The 16,130-nt window shown below is 52.6% G+C and overlaps 1 protein-coding gene and 1 long non-coding RNA gene across 2 annotated transcripts in view; one reads left to right on the top strand and one right to left on the bottom strand.

Annotated features, from left to right (window-relative positions):
- The window catches only part of Igsf21 (immunoglobin superfamily member 21), a 210,862-nt gene that overhangs the window by 17,696 nt on the left and 177,036 nt on the right, over nucleotides 1–16,130 (top strand). The window lies entirely within an intron of this gene.
- LOC118578252 lies at nucleotides 1,535–12,390 on the bottom strand. Its single transcript, XR_004944241.1, has 3 exons — nucleotides 12,141–12,390; nucleotides 3,803–3,936; nucleotides 1,535–1,802 (listed from the first exon to the last, which is right to left on the bottom strand). It is a non-coding gene; the product is annotated as an uncharacterized LOC118578252 (long non-coding RNA).

The following is a 16,130-nucleotide window of genomic DNA, read 5'->3' as shown; positions in this document are numbered from 1 at the left end:
AGGATGAGGGGAGGTCCCAACCTCAGGGTGCCAGGTGCAGGATCCACTCTTACCACCTCTGCGTATGGGGATACTAAGGCTCAGAGAGCTGTGAGGTGTCCTGGGCCACCAGAGGGACATAAGTGCCTCAGATTCCTATCACCTCTCATGCAGCATCATGTGGGTTGCTGTGGAAATGCCCTCTCTCCATCTCCTCACCCTTCCCTAAGACACCCCAGGCCCCGCCCTCCCCACGGCCAGCCAACAGCTCCGCCTTGCCTCACGGGAGCCTTGAATTAGTAGAAATGTCCTAGGATCCCACGCTTCATTGTGTTTTATTAAGAGCACCCGAGCTGGCTCTGGCTGGCACAGCTGCAGGCGTTCCTGCCCCCTCCTCTCAGAGCAGGGCCACGTGTTATGTGCTACTGTGAGGAGGGAACTCTACAGATGCACACAGACTCTGGGATTGAGAGAGAGCCCCACAAGGTGTTCACACATCTCTAATGTATCTGGTCTTGTAATAGCCATTTGGAGGCTCAGAGAGACTGAGGGACCAAGCCAGAGTCACACAGCATAGGGTACATGCCCCTAGTCTTCAGTTTATGGAACTTTCCCCAGACTCTATGAAAATCCAAGACCAGAATGTCCTGTCCCAAGAGAAGTTACTGTCGGTCCCCTGCTGACCAAAGGGATGGCTGGTACTCACCCAGTGGCTTGTGAATTTGGGTTTGGGGCCCTGAGAAAGCACAAATGTCTAGTTATATTTTCTGCAGCAGCCACCCCCTCCCCACTGCCTAAAAGATGCTGTCAGGGGTGATGGAGAGTGGAGGCTGTGGCGTTTCTGTTAGTAGCCACTGAACACATATGGTGGCAGTGTCTATGAGTCTCTTGGAAGGACTTGAGGTGTCTTGAGTGGAGGAAAGGGAAGGGGGAGCATCTTGCTCTGCGTATTATTACTGTTGTTGTTATTATCAGGTACAATCTGCTGCTTGCTTGTCTAACACTGACTGGTCTACCAGGTGTCGTCCAGTGTGGCACTGACTGGGACCCCAGGACTGTCAGAGAAGCAGATGAGGCAGCTGTAAACATCTGGCTATGCCCTGCAGTGAACAAAGCAGCCAGTGAGGAGCCTGGGGTGGAAGGAAGGGTGATCCAGGGTGGCTTCTCAGAGGAGGTGTCTTTGAGCTGAACAAGGGGCAGAAGACAAGTGGGGAGAGTTCAGCTCCACCCAGCGAAGGTGTGTGCTAGTCACTGACCCCTTCTCAGGGGTCCTTACCCAGATGTCCACATTACTGGAGATCTGTCTTCTGCAGTTCCCTGGCACCCTTTTGGCCTTGGATACCAGAAACAAGGCATTCTGAGTCCAAAAAAGCAGAGTAGGAGATGGGGACAAACACATGCCTGGGCAACTCTGGATGGCTTTCTGTAGAACTCCGCGGTGCTCTGTCTCTATTTTGCAGATGAGGAAACTGAGGCAGGGGAGGGTGCTGTTTTTAAGTGACCTGGGTTCTCCGGAGTCTTTCTATCACTTCTGACTCCTCTTCTGCTTCCTGCTAGCTGATTGTGTGTGTCTGATGGGGTCGGGGTGGAGCTACAGCGCTGATGATCCACTCCTCACCTGGTCAGTTCCACTGGGTCCTCGGATGGCCTCTGGTCCCACATATGTATTGATGTCCCTCAGAGCTGGCAGGCGACGGGAAGCAGAAAGGTATTAATTAGCAGTTATTTGCTGGCAGTGAGATGGGTAGAGATTAAGGTGTCGGCCCGCACATCCGTTTTGTAGCAGCTGGGAAGCAGTGGTAAATCAGTGCTATGAATCGATGCTGTGAGAAGGAGATACGTTTTAATCTTATTAGTGGCGTAGCATTATGGAGCTGAGAGAAACCTCACTCAGGTCTAGGAGGGAGAGGCTACTGTGTGTGAGAGGTAGGGAATGCCTGATGGGAGGATTCCAGTCAGGAGGTCAGCAGAGGGGCCCTGCCCAGCTTCCTGGTGTCTTTGTCATGAATTTAGCCCTACTGTGTGTCTCTCTGGGGCCTCTTCAGTAAAGGATGGCTCTGACTTGGACCTGTCTGCATGGCCTGGTTGGGGTTTGACTTGGCCCCTGGATGACCCAGGATCAGGATCAAAGTTAAACTACACCTGCTTCTTGGTGAAGGGCTGAGGCTGAGAGAGAGCCTGGATGGTGAGAAGGGGACAGAGTTGTGGTCAGAACCATGGTGGGTATTGGGTGCCACTCTGAGCAGTGTGGCCTTCAGTCCTCCAACCACTTAGGATGGTGGGCATGATTGGCGGTGCATGCCTGTGCGGTGTGCTTGTAGAGGTGGGGGGCAGCCTCAGGTGTAGGTGATCACCTTCCATCTATTCTAAGACCCCCATCATGCTGCATACTCTGGGGGTTCTTCTGTCTGCACCCCTCTGTGATATTGTGTTCCCAAAAATATTGTGCAGGCTAATAAATTTATCTGGGGTCAGAGAGCAGGACGGCCACAATATTAAACATGAGGATAGGCAGAGGTAGCACACGCATTTAATCCTAGCATTCCAGAGACAGAAATACCTCTGGATCTCTGAGTTCAAGGCCACATTAGAAACAGCCAGGCTTGGTGACACAAGCCTTTAATCCCAGAAATCCAGCCTTTAATCCCAGAGAGTGACAGTAGAAAGATATATAAGGCGTGAAGACCAGAAACTAGACGCATTTGGCTGGTTAAGCTTTTAGGCTTTGGAGCAGCACAGTTCAGCTGAGACCCATTGGGATGAGGATTCAGAAGCTTGCAGTCTGAGGAAACAGGATCAGCTGAGGAACTGGCCAGGTGAGGAAGCTGTGGCTTGTTCTGCTTGTTCTGTGTCTCTGATCTTCCAGCATTCACCCCAATAACTGGCCTCAGGTTTGTTCTTATTAATAAGACCTGTTACGATTACTACTACACCCTCCCATCCCTCCACAGGAGGACTGAGGTCACAGATACATACCACCATGTCCGGCTTACAGGGACTCCAGAGATTCAAACACAAGCCCTCACATTCTCACAACAGGTCCTTTACCGCTGAGTGGTGGTGGCACACGCCTTTAATCCCAGCACTGGGGAGGCAGAGCCAGGTGGATCTCTGTGAGTTCAAGGCCAGCCTGGTCTATAGAGCTTGAGATCCAGGACAGGCACTGGAACTACACAGAGAAACCCTGTCTCAAAAAACCAAAAAAAAAAAAAAAAAAAAAAAAAGAGGTCCTCTCCCACTGTGTCGCCTCTACCCTGTCACCTCCTCTTTCCCCAGGAGAAGAGGAGAGGGCTCCCTGTGGATCCAGAAAAGCCATTCAAGGCAACAGCAACTGCTTATGGAAGTGGGCACAGCCCCAGGGACCTCTTGTCCCAGCTTGGGGACAAGATACCAATAATGGGCTTTCTTCTTCCTTTCCACATGTCTTAGCAATAGGGAACATATTGGTGGCCCAGGGTTGACTTCCTGTCCCCTCTTCTGTATCCAGAGGCAAGGGAGGATGTCACATCCCATCCCTGGCCATGACTCCCTCACTGATACCTCCTGCTGTGAGTGTGTCATCTGGATATTGGGTATGGGAGTTAGACACCGGTCCTCACTACCACCACCCCCACCTGCCATCTGTGTGACCCTAGGCAAGTGGCTTCACCCCCCAGAGCCTCGGTTTTCTGGTGTATAAATGGGGGAACAGCTGCCACATGTGATTGTTATAAAAGTCAAATTAAGGAATTCCCTCACTCACAGAATGGCTCATTGTAGGATGGAGTAGTTAGCCATGTGGTGCTGTAACAAGCAAGCCTCCAGCTGCCCTCAGAGGGCTCACCTGCTGTCTGTTTTTCTGGTCACACAACGGCTCACTGCAGCTGGCTTTCCTCCATTCAGAGTCATAGGGATCCAGGCTTCATCCACCTGGCGGCCCTGATGCCCTTTCTGGGGCTGTATCTTTCTGTTTTCTGCCTTGTAAAAAAAGAACGAGAGAGAAAAATCTTTCCCAATTATTTCAAAATTGGTAGCCCTATCCTTCACTTGACCGTCTCTTATCACCTGCCACACCTGAGTGCAGGCTTGGGACAGACAGGCCACTGAGGTAGCAGGGGCAAGTGGAGACAGCGTTGCTGAGGAAGGCCATGGGTTTCTGGCCCTGCTGTAGTCAGGGCCCCACTTGTCTCTTTCTGCTGGCTCTGTGTGATGGCAGAGTACCCCGTTGCTTGGACTCTTCTCCAAGTTATCTGCTGCCCTAGGACCCAGCACTGAGCAGGGTACAGTGTTTATGCAGCATGAGATAGGCCATTCCACAGGGCCCCGTGGCTCTCCTGGGATTCACTGCCAGTCTGTGACCCTTGGGACCCAGCCTGCCTCATAGACTAGACTGCTGGAGCCCTGCCTCTGAGTGTTTGGTGTCTGTGTGTAAATGACAGGTCTCATGGGGGCCTCTGTGAGCACCTTTGGAGAGGTCATTCAACCCGGGTGACCCCAACTTGCTGCGGAGGGATGTCCAAGGTGATGGAAGGGACCCACTCGGTCCTTCCTTGGCAGAGCCCTGAAAACCTAACCTGCCCCCACCCATTGTAACTACCTCTCTATGTTTCTCTGTGGTTGAGGCCCTGGAGGCTACCATGGTGGGTGTGGCAAGAGTCCTGTGGTCACTTTACTATCTGGGGTGTTTCTGGTGGTCTTCCTCCCCTGGTGGCCAGTGGAGCGCAGAGACAATAGAGATTAGGCAGGCAGGCGCAGGAGGGGACCACTGTGACAAGTTGAGTGGGTTCCTCATCTTTGCCAGGCTGGTGAGAACTTAGCTTTAAATTCTTAACCTAAAGAGAGTTGTCTCCACCCCGCCTCCCCTGGGGATGCAGAGCACTTTTTGGAGCAATTAAGGAAGAACATAAATCAGTCCGGGTTTAAAAGCTCCCTCCATCTGACTCTGTGGCTGGCTAAAATTAGAGTCTCCATAAAGGAGGGGCCAGGGAAAGCAGGAGTTCATCAAGGCTGGGGGTGAAGCCAGGCTTCAGGCCAGAGCCGGAGCAGGCGAGCCAGGACCACCAGCCCCACCTCACCTCTGCTGACTGGAGCACCTGGATGTCTGCCTCCAGACTTGGACCTCCCAGATGCCCTGCTCTGGGGGAAGCTGTGTTTGCAGAGTAACAGAGCAAACTCACACACATTTTCTGTGTGCCCTTGAGCAAAGCACTCCACCTCTCTGAGCTCATAGTGTCTGCATCTAAGAGCCCTTCCCCATTGTGGGATTACATCATGTGAGCAGATGGGATCTGAGTGAGCACTGCTGAGCACTGCTGCCTGGGGTGCAGGCTGAGCACCCCGCAACAATTCCCGTGTGAGGATGCTTTCAGAATTTGGGCTCTGGACTTGCATGTGCCTGGTGTCATACCCCCGAGACGGGGTCTGGAGTCTAAACAGTGACTTGGAATTGGTTTATCTTATCTACATTTTAAACACGGAGCCCACAGGGAAGTTCAGATAAGATCAAAATGGTTCCAGGCATGAGACAAAGTTTTACAGTGTGGAATTTTCTGCTTATGCCATCACACATCTTTCAGAAAGTTACAGACCTTGGAGAATCTTGGACTTTAGATGTTTTGATTAAGGGTGCTTGACCTGGGTCCACATCCTATGAGACTGGTAATATTTCTCTGTTCTCTCTGATCTGAGACCTTCTACTACACCTGGCTACCACAGCACACAGTGAGAACAGGAAATGTGACCCTCACCTTAGCCAATAGTGACACATCCCCAAGGCAGACACACTCCCTCTCTCCCCAAACCAGTACAGGCCGGCTCACAGCAAGCTCACATCATATGCACAACAAGGCTGCTAAGCATCAGCGGGGTCCCTGAAGACTGGCAGGGGAGACCGTGGCCCAGTTCCTACCATGTGCTGGGCTCCAGCGTGCCACCCTCCAAGAAGTTGGTGTCACAGAGAGAGAGCAGATGGTAGAGTGGCTGGGAAGCATGAGGCTGCTCTGAGGTGAACAAGTGAGAGAAAGGATGAGGGATGGGTGAGTGAGGGAGCGAGCAAGTAAGTGAGTGATGTGGAGATGTGAGTAACTGAGTGAGTGATGTGTGAGTGAGTGATGTGTGAGTGTGTGAATGAGTGTGTGAGTGTGTGAATGAGTGTGTGAGTGTGTGAATGAGTGTGTGAGTGTGTGAATGAGTGTGAGTGAGTGAGTGTGAGTGAGTGTGTGAGTGAGTGATGTGTGAGTGAGTGATGTGTGAGTGAGTGATGTGTGAGTGAGTGAGTGAATGAGTGAGTGAGTGAGTGAGTGAGTGAGTGAGTGAATGAGTGAGTGAGTGAATGAATGAGCAAGTGAAGGAGGGAAGGAGGGCATGCATGAGGGAGCAAGTGAATGAGTGAGTATAGGATGAGTGAATGGAAGGTCACTCCTCGCCTCTGAAGCCCCCGACCCCACCCTAATTCACATTCCTGGGGAGCCCAGGCACAGCGGTGGAGATGTGGCCCTGTGCACCCTTGGCCAGTCACTGAGCCCGTACATAGGCCAAGGCACGGTCATCACTCAGGCCCCTCCAGGACTAGACCTTCACCTATCTTATGCCTGTGACCCCAAAGGCCCCGTGTGTGGACCACTGTGACTGCCCTCTCTGTGGGACAGGTTTGTGACTCCCTCTGGGGTGAGTTAATTGTGCCCAGCTTATCTGCTCATCTCTTGTCTGAGAGTAAGCTTTTGGGCAAACACATTAGGACCAGCTGGAGCCTTTGGATAAACACCTGCTGCCTCTTCTGGCCCAAAGCTGGGTGCCTGCCTGACTGGCCAGCACCTTTCTGGCTGAGCCTTGCTGTTGCCCATCACCAAGTCTGTCCAGCCACCCAGCACCCACCTCCTGGGGTCTTGACAATCCCTGGTGCCTGAGCCCTGGCTCTCCATCAGCTGCAGCTCAGCCGTGGGCCTCAGTCAGTCCAGGGAATCAAGGTGAAGAGAGCATGCACACAGTTCCTGGCTGTGCCCAGAGGACCAGGAGTGGCTGGGTCTTGTACCCAGTGCTCCCCCAGCCCTGAGAGGAATGAACTGCCATTATTGCTGCTTCATACAACTGAAGCCCCAGTACAGTCACTAACAGGGATGGCAGTGGCTGATCTTGCTCCCCTGCTAACATTGTCTGAGGCTCCCCAGTACTGAGACCCCCTGGCCACTAAGGTCATCCTGATTATAGGAGGCCTCAGAGTCTGCCCCTAACATCCTTTGCTCCAATGCACAGTGAGGGAGACTACCTTGGGGAACAACAACTGTGATCTGTTTGCATGGGTTTCCACCATGGAGAGTGGATTTTCACATGTTTATCATCTGATGATCCCACCACAACCCTTCGAGGTAAGCAAGACATATTTATTTAACAAATATTTATGTACTACTTACTGTGCGCTGGGCATGCTTTGAAGCGCCTTATGAATATTAATATCCTTAATCGGCATTAAAAACGCTGCACTAGAGCCTATTATTCCCCCCATTTTATGAATGAGGATATTGAAGCACAGAGAGGTTAAGACACTGACTTGAGGCCACATTGCAAGTGAAGAGTAGAGTTAGTCGGCAAGGTTGCAACTCTTCCAGGTACCTCTGCCTGCCCAGGCTGGGGCTGAGAATCAGGACTGCCAGGGCCAGGATTAATACATGGGCGCCAGCATCAGTGAGCTTTAGATCTGTATCTTGCGTGGATATAACATAATCCCTCCCAGGCCACAGGCCGCCTTTCTTCCCAGCTGCAGCTTTGTGCTGGTGTGAGTTTTTACATCTTCCATGACAAGGACCAGGGACCAGAGGCCACATCACAGACACTCGCTTCTCAAGGGTCACGGGCTTTGGGGGTTCCCTTCAAAGCAGAGCCGGATGCAAGTGTTTATCCATGGCTGGTATGTCTGGGAGTGGCTCCTGGAGGCAGCTGCCCTGTGGAGGGAGGAGGTTGGACCTGTTCATGGCCAAGGACACTTGGGAGTTCAAAATCCTGCTTGGTTCCACATCAAGCCAAACACACCGGTGGCAGATTCCTCTTGGGTGAGATTTTGTGTGTGTGTGTGTGTGTGTGTGTGTGTGTGTGTGTGTGTGTGTGTGCGCGTACACGCACGCTACACAGTGGTTGCTAAGCTTTTGCTCTGTCTATAGATGGGGAGACCAAGGCACAGAGAGGAAGCCACACAGTCTGTGACTGAGGCAGGAAACAGGTTGCCAATCATGGAGCATTAATGGTGTGCCCACTGTATGCTGGCTGGTAGCTCTCTCCTGACAGTGGCCCTAATAGGACTCAGTCCCTCCTGAGTCCTTTGTCCCTCTGGGGCTCAGCCTGCATTTCCTTGCTTCTCAAGGATGGTCCCAGTTGCAGATCCTTTTATTCCATTCAATAAGGACAATTTGTGGCATATGTAACCCCAGCATGTGGCATTTAAGCCTCTGTAAAATGCTTTGTGTGAGTAAATTCTTTCTCCTCTCCCCTCCAGGAAGACATAAGGAAGGAGTGTAGCCACTGAACAGAACAAGGGTGCGGGCTAATTCACACAACCCATTGCTGGGGGGCTGTGCCTAGGACATCCCCATGAGAGCCCAGAGACTCAACCTCTCCACTACTGGAAGATTGTGGGGCTTCTTAGGTGATGTCTCCTAGTTGACTCATGGCCTCTGGGCTGTCCCACCCTTCCTTCTGACTCCCTGATATTCCTCAAGGTCCTCACCCTCCCACAAGAGCCACCCAGGTAGACACAGCTGTGGGCAGGCCCCGGGGCATGCTGGTAACTGCTGGTCTGATTTCTGTTGTTGTAACAAAATACCAGAGGCTGTGTCATTCATAACAACACAGAAGGTTAGCTTGTAGTTCTAAAAGCTGGAAGTCTGGAGCCTGGTGCTGGCATCTGCTTGGCAACAGGTGAACTTGGGGTGCATCTGGAGGCTCAGCCTGACCCTGAGCTGAAGTCTGGCCTCACTGTGCCCTCCCCTGTGAGATGGGCTAAGTTAGCCATGCCTGCAGTGCCTGCACCCCAACACTGTGACTCTTTTTGTGCCCCTGGCCCACTGTAAGATCACCCCAGAGCTGGGAGCCACAGTGGTTCTGAATCAAGGGCAATGGCAGTGGGGCGGTCCCCAGCAGCATTGGGCCTGACGGCCCACAGGCCAGCTGTGTGGACATCTGTAGTAGGAGAGACATCTATGGCAAAGGAGGGGGGTGATCTAGGCCCCATCTGCTAATAATGACAAGTTGGCTTTAAAGCAGGAGAAACTGGGATCAGACACAAGAAGTCACTTTGCATGGGCAAGGTTGGCTAACTGCTTCTGCACTGGCTGAATGCATGTGGGATGAAGGTGTAGGAAGAGGAGCCTGGAGTCCAGGCTTGAGCACAGGACATGAAGACAGGAAGATGGAGAGAGAGGAGGTGGGGAGCCTGGTACTCAGAGGGATAGCAGGCTTCTCAGAGAGGCCCAGAGCCCCATGAGGCCCTGTTCCCTGTTCTTCCCTTGCTGGAGAAATGAGGTAAATGGATCCACCTCTCTGGGCTTCCATTTCCTTATCAGCAAAAATGGGAGAAATAACAACAGATCCTGCTGGCTTGGCCCATGGTTTCTTCTATTCCTGTTTAGAACTGTACAGTCCACAGCCATGATTTCACACACACTGTGTCCGGGAGACCTCATGTAGTCTACACTGCACCCCACCCTTAGAGACCCTTGCTGTCTTCCCAGCAGCCTGGCTGGAATGCACTGTCTCTATTTTACAAATGAGAAGACTGAGGTTTAGAGAGACCTATTGTTCATTATTACACAGTCAGGACTAGAATTCAGGGATCAAAACCCTGGCTTGGGATGGGACACTGGAGTCAGTCCGTGTCTCCAGGGTCCACTCTGCTGTCATCTGGTGGGAAGGCTCAGGGCCCTGGTCCAGCTGATGAAATCACTGCCTCTGGTTAGTCTGTAGGCAAGCATTCAGCAGTGCTCAGCTGACCCAGCATAGAAGGGGGACCTGTGCCAGGCAGGGCATAGGCTCCGTGGGGGCCCCTTCTCTGAGGAACCTGAGGGAGATGTTCAGTTCCTCGGTGCCTCAGTTTCCCCATATGTGGCCCTCAAGGCTGGTGTCCAGATGGAGATGAGGGTGGCCCAGAGGCATCCGCTGTCCTGGGTGAAGAAGTGTAGGAAGCCAAGGCTTCCCACAGCCTCAGATGAGCCAACTTTACTCTCTATTTTTTGATTCTGAGAGGGAAGCCTGAAAGCTGCCGGTAATCAGAGTGAGGCACACAACAGAAAATAGCGCCTTCACCCAGTGTCATTATCCCACCCGCCATCCTGAGCAGGGATACATTGTCTGCTGGAGGGAAAAACAGGGGAATGGAGAGATTTCTATCTTAGAAGTCACCACACCGAGTCCGGGGACAAGGCTGCTGTGGCCTTTGTACCCTGGCTCTCACACTGGTTTCTAAAAGCTACCCATTACCCTGTTTTCACCACCAATTTCCTGGATTCATCCTCCTGAACCACCTGGGGGACTTTACAGACACACAAAGGCATTCAAAGTTAATGGCAAAGACCTTGTGGAAACTCAGCCATAAACCCGCCTCCTCCCTGTGCCCAGCATCCGGTCCCTCCCAACTCCTGCCTGGCAGTGTGGGCTCTGCTGCCCCAGTTGGCACTGGTCCCTTGGATATGGGGAACAGCGGCAGTGAACGTCCTAGAGGTGACCTTCCCCCTGCTAAGGACATTCACTTCTGCCCAACAACACACAGGCAATAAATACAGCCACAGTTTATGTAGATGCTTTGAAGTCCCACAGAAGGGTGAGTAGGGATCAAGATGGTAATATTCCTCACGTCAGCTCTGAGGGCAGTCAGTACTTCGAGTTCACAGTGAGCACGCATGCAAGCTCCTATGCACACAGACCAGAGGGCACGTGTGTCCTTGGGCCCCCCAAGGGCTCTGGGAAGAGACAGGGTCCAGATGCGGGAGGAGTGTTTAATGCAGCTCTAGCATTTCCAAATGCTGTCCTTTCTCCTGGGGAGACCTCTCGGTTGGAAGGGACAAAAGCCTGGTCTCACAGGGCTGAGTGGACCAGAATTGAACCGGGCTGTGCTATGCAACCTTGCGATGATCTTCCACCCTCTCTGATGCTGTTGGAACAAGGGCATTGTGAAGAGCCAGGCAGAGCTGGAGGTGAGACATGCCAGTGGCGCTCACCTCTGTTACTTTCCCACTTCCTTGCAAACTTGGAAAGGGCCAGACTGGCTGCTGAGTCTGCCTCACAGCCCCCAGTGAGAATCCCTGTGTTTTGGGAGGACTTGCCCATGCCCTGGCAATGACCCTGGTGGGAAGGGATGCTTCCACCCCTTCATCCCCTCCAGGGAGCGAGCCATCAGCGTGAGCTATGGGAGTGGAGGGCCAGCTGCTCCCATCCCACACCCTTGGCCCTCAGTAGAGAGGGGCTCCCTGTTATCTAGGGGGAGTGGGAGGAGCAGGGTGGGGTTCCCCAGCCAGCCTGTGCTATGGCCAGGATTGCAGGCATGGGAGGGTCTCAAGAGTCTTATTGGGGTCATCATCAGATATTCTCCACTCTCACCCTCTTAGTATCCTTAGTACCCTCAGCACCCTCTTAGTACCCTTAGCACCCTCTTAGTACCCTCTTAGTACCCTTCGTACCCTCTTAGTACCTTAACCATTTTCCAGCAGATCCCATAAGTGTCATGTGGCTTCATGGCTCAGAGAGGTTAGATGATGACCCAAGGTCACACAGGGAAGCCCAAATCAGGGTCCACATGTGCCTCCTCTTCTCACTCACCCCCATATCCAGAATCTGGCTGCTTCTCTCTGTTGCTGCTACCGCCCCCAACCCAGGCCACCATCTGCCATTACTGCTTCCTCCCAGCTGGCCCTGGCTGCCACTCTCGCCCTCCATCTCAGCTCCTCATGGTGCCCAGAGACACGTTATTAAAATGTAAATCAGGTCAGATTGCTTCCCAGCTCAAACCCTCCAAGGCTCTTGTACTTGACTCCTAATCCCACAGCTCATCCAGCCTGCACCGCCTGCTGCCTCTGTGACCTTACCTCCTTCCTGATCTCACACACACACACACTTACAGTTTCAGCTCCCTCAGGGCCTCCTGGCTGTCTCCCCACACCTCTTGTGAGGAGCTGTGCAATCAGAGACATTAGGTATCTTACCTGAGGTGGTGCAGCTGATTAGCAGTAGAGCCAGGATTTGAACCCAGGCAGTTCTGTTTGGCATGCAGGCTCTGAGCCTCAATGCCAACTGTGAGCTGGTCTGTTTTATTCTCTGCGTTGTCTCCAGTGCCCAGGGCAAGGTGTTCTTACAGGATAAAGGAACATGAACCCAAGTGAGCAAGACCCAGTGGGGCCCTCAGAGGCCAAACCCAGGGAAACAAAAACGAGTGGAAGAGGCGAGTCTGTGCCACTTAGGGAACACTGTGTTGTCATCAGTGAGTGAGGCTATTTGTATGCAGTATTAGCAGCCACCCCACACAAAAGGACCAGTGTTTGCTACAAGCTCAGACTCAGGACTTGAACTTGAGCAGGTCATGCTTGGGGCCCTGTGAGGCGGCCTGTTGGAAGGCATGTGGCTATATCCGCAGGTCTCCAACAAGCTGAGTCCAGGGACAGGGCTCCGGGTCTGTACTGGCCTGCAGAGCATCTCACTGGGACAACAGAAGTGAAGTATGTGCCACATGTGTACCCCTGAGCTCTGACAGACCGTTCTGTGACTCAGACCAGCAGCCTGCAGGGCCATTGGCCCATGATGGGTAATCATGGGTAATGATGCGTAGAGACAGGAGTGCAGGGAGACTGGGATGCTTGGGAGGCCGGGCTGGGAGGTCCTTGTGTGGCAGGGAAGGTGACTGGTCAAAAGGGACTCCCAGAAAGTGCAGGCATTTGGCTGCATGGCTAAATCACTAAATCACTAATTGGTGTTGTCAATACCAGTGTCCATGAGACACAGGACAGTTGCTGCTCAGAACTGGTGTGGTATATCTCATAGAGCTAGCTGGATGCCTGCCCAGTGGTCCAGTGGCCCAGTGTCCCCAGTGCTGCCCGGTTCAGTCTTCAGACCCACACATGGAGAGAGCTCTTAGCAGGGTAAGCCCTGGGCTCGGCTCTCTGAGTTTCCTTTGCCCACCCTTCCTCATGTCCCCCTCATCACTTACCTGTAAAATGTCTTTGAAGTCTACTATAGGGTCTGAGGCTTCTGAAAACCCCAATGAAGCTCTGAGCAGAATGTGGGCTCTGAGCATCTGGAATTCCAAAACCCCAAACCCAAAATGGTCCCAAATCCAAGTGCCAGCCCAGAATCATGATGGAAAATTCCATACTGGGAAACTTGCTTTGTGCACAAAATGATGAAGCACATTGCATATGACCTGGTAGTATTGCTCAGTGTGCATGGGACCCTGGTTCCATTCACACTGCAAATAAACAATAGTCCATCCCTCCATCCCTCCATCCATCCATCCATCCATCCATCCATCCATCCACCCACCCACCCATACATACATCCACCCACCCATTCATACATCCTTCCATCTGTCCATCCATTCATCCATCCATCCATCCACCCACCCATCCATCATCCATCCATCCATCCACCCACCCACCCACCCACCCATCCATCTACCCATCCATCCATCCATCATCCATCCATCCATCCACCCACCCACCTATCCATCTATCCATCCATCATTCACATCTATGGTATGAAATTACCACAAGACCATGTCAGAGACACATGTAAAGCAAACATGAGTTTGGTGTTTAGATGTTGGCTAATCTTAGTTGTCAACTTGACAAGTTCTAGAATTACCATGGAGACAAACCTCTGGGCATGGCTGTGAGGGAGTTTCTATTTTGGCTTAGCTGAGGTGGGAGGATCCATCCTGAATGCAGGTGGCACCGTCCTAGGGGATGGGATGAATAGAATGAAGCAAGCTGGGCACCAGCATCCATCTCCCTCTGCTTCCTGACTGGGGATGCCATGTGACCAGCACCTCGAGATCCTATTGCCACGCCCACCCCACCATGAATGTAAGACAAATCCTTCCTCTTTTAAATGGCTCGTGGCAGGTGTTTTGACACAGAAATGAGAAATGAGCCCATTCCAAGCTCCCGAATCATGGACACACAGGTGCTGTTCAGTTGGAGGCATTGTGACCTGGGCACTTTGGATAAGTGTTGAGAGAATCCTCTGGCTGATACTCACTCAGAGCCTCCCAGACCCCCAGTGTCTTCATCAGGAATACAGGGCTCCTGCTGTGACCTTGTGAGAATCAGTCACTGCTTCCTGATCTAGGGACCCACTGTGTATCCACTTGGCCTCTTGGGACTTGTGAGAACTGGAGGCAGCTTAATCTGTCCCCCCAGCCTCACTTTCCCCACAGGAGGACTATCAAAGCTGTCTTGGGAGCAAGGATAGAAAAGAGAATACCCAAAGAGCCTAGCATAGAACCTGCCCCCAGCAATGACTTAGCGAGCCGCTGCTGTGTGTGCCATAGTCGTGGTGACGTCCCCAGGGGTTGCCAGGTTGCCAACAGCAGTAGCACAGGGCATTGAAGGGAGAAGAGTTCCAAGGTTGTCCCAGCTTGGAGCAGGTGACACAGCTGGAAGCTGGGAAGCTTGCCTCTTCCCCTCCCAAGGAGAGTGATGTATGTCTTTTTCCTCCTGGAACTGTCCCTTCCTAATGACTTCAGAGGCCAGCACTGAGATCCTTGTCCTCACTGGGCACAGAAGGCCTGCTCAGTCCCCACTGAGCCCTGCATCTGGCCTGTGTCCAGCCCGCACCCAGCCTGAACCACATCCCATGCCCAGGCCTGTTCTCTGCATTCAGCTGGGCCCTGGCACCTGGCCTCCATGAGAAAGCTGCAGCCTGCACAGTGGCTGCTAATTAAACAGCAGTGGCTGGATTCTCACCCTGAGCCAGGTGGGGCCTGGTGGCTCCTCTTCTCCCACCACATGGCTGGGTTAACATCCAGCTTCATAGATAAGGCCACTCGGGTCAGGGAAGCCACGTGGACCTGTACAGGGGAAGAGAGATGATTTACTCTGCCACCAGGTATGAGAGACCGTGGCCGGGGATGCGGATCAAGGTCATGCCAAATACCATGTTCAATAAAGAGCTTGTAGTTAATAAATAGAACAGCAGTAGCAGCAATGAAAATCAGGAGTCAAGGCATTTTTCAGATACGTTGTTAGGAACATGAGGTAGGTAGGCAGGTTATGGGAAACCACTGCCGTAGGCCTCAGATGGTATCTGAAGACATTCTTAGCCTTTGGTGGAAGCTGGGAGTCAGTTTGTACATTCCAAAGGGATTTTACCTGATAGCCAAAAGGGTGTCAGGTTAAAAACAGGTGGGCAACTGATCATTACTCAGAGGGCTGAAGATACCTTGGTTAGGATTGGTAGCATTCCAACTCCCCAGAAAAACTGAAGTCTTCAAGAGTCTATCGGCTTTGTAGTGTGTCCAATACAGGAGCAGCTTTCAAGGGAACTCTCATTCACACCCCAACCTCATGCCATGTATACAAGTTCATTGCCACGCCTCAGAGCCCCTGGTGCTCTGTCTCATTCCAGCTGGGTTCACCTTACTCTAGAAGACACGGGCACTCAAAGCAGGCCTGGACCCAAGTGACCCAGGTTGTAGGAGTGACAAGCCTGAGGCTCTGTGTCCTCCTAGGCCTCAGTTCTGAGCCCTCATTCCCCAAGAACTGTGTCACTCACAGACTTGCTAGAGAGATTTCACTCTCCCATGGCCACAGTGGCCTGCTGTCTGTGTACCTGCCTTCAGATGGGGCAAGTGTTCTCTGTGCAACCTGATCCCCAACACATACCTGGGCAGGTGCTTGCCTGGGTCAGGGCTCCCAAGGCAGCTCCTTAAGGGAGAGAAAGGAAAGGGGGGCTGGTAGACTTGGGTCTGGAAGCAGCTATACTCTCTCAGCACATGCAGTGAAGCTCCTGTGTCTCCTGCCTGAGGGCCCCTCCTCCACAGTTGTGACCCCAGAGGCTTGATTGGCAGTGCGTTAGCACTCAGCTCAGGATGGGTTTCAGACTCCTTCTGTGGGAGCCGCCAAGAACTGATGGCTCTAGGTCCCGACTCTGTCCTCTTTGTGCTCTGTGACCTTGGGTACCATCACCCTCTCTGAGCTCCT

The sequence above is a fragment of the Onychomys torridus genome, chromosome 2 (genome assembly GCF_903995425.1).
Source record: "Onychomys torridus chromosome 2, mOncTor1.1, whole genome shotgun sequence".
Lineage (NCBI taxonomy): Eukaryota > Metazoa > Chordata > Mammalia > Rodentia > Cricetidae > Onychomys > Onychomys torridus.
This window is presented reverse-complemented; position numbering and strand designations above follow the sequence as displayed.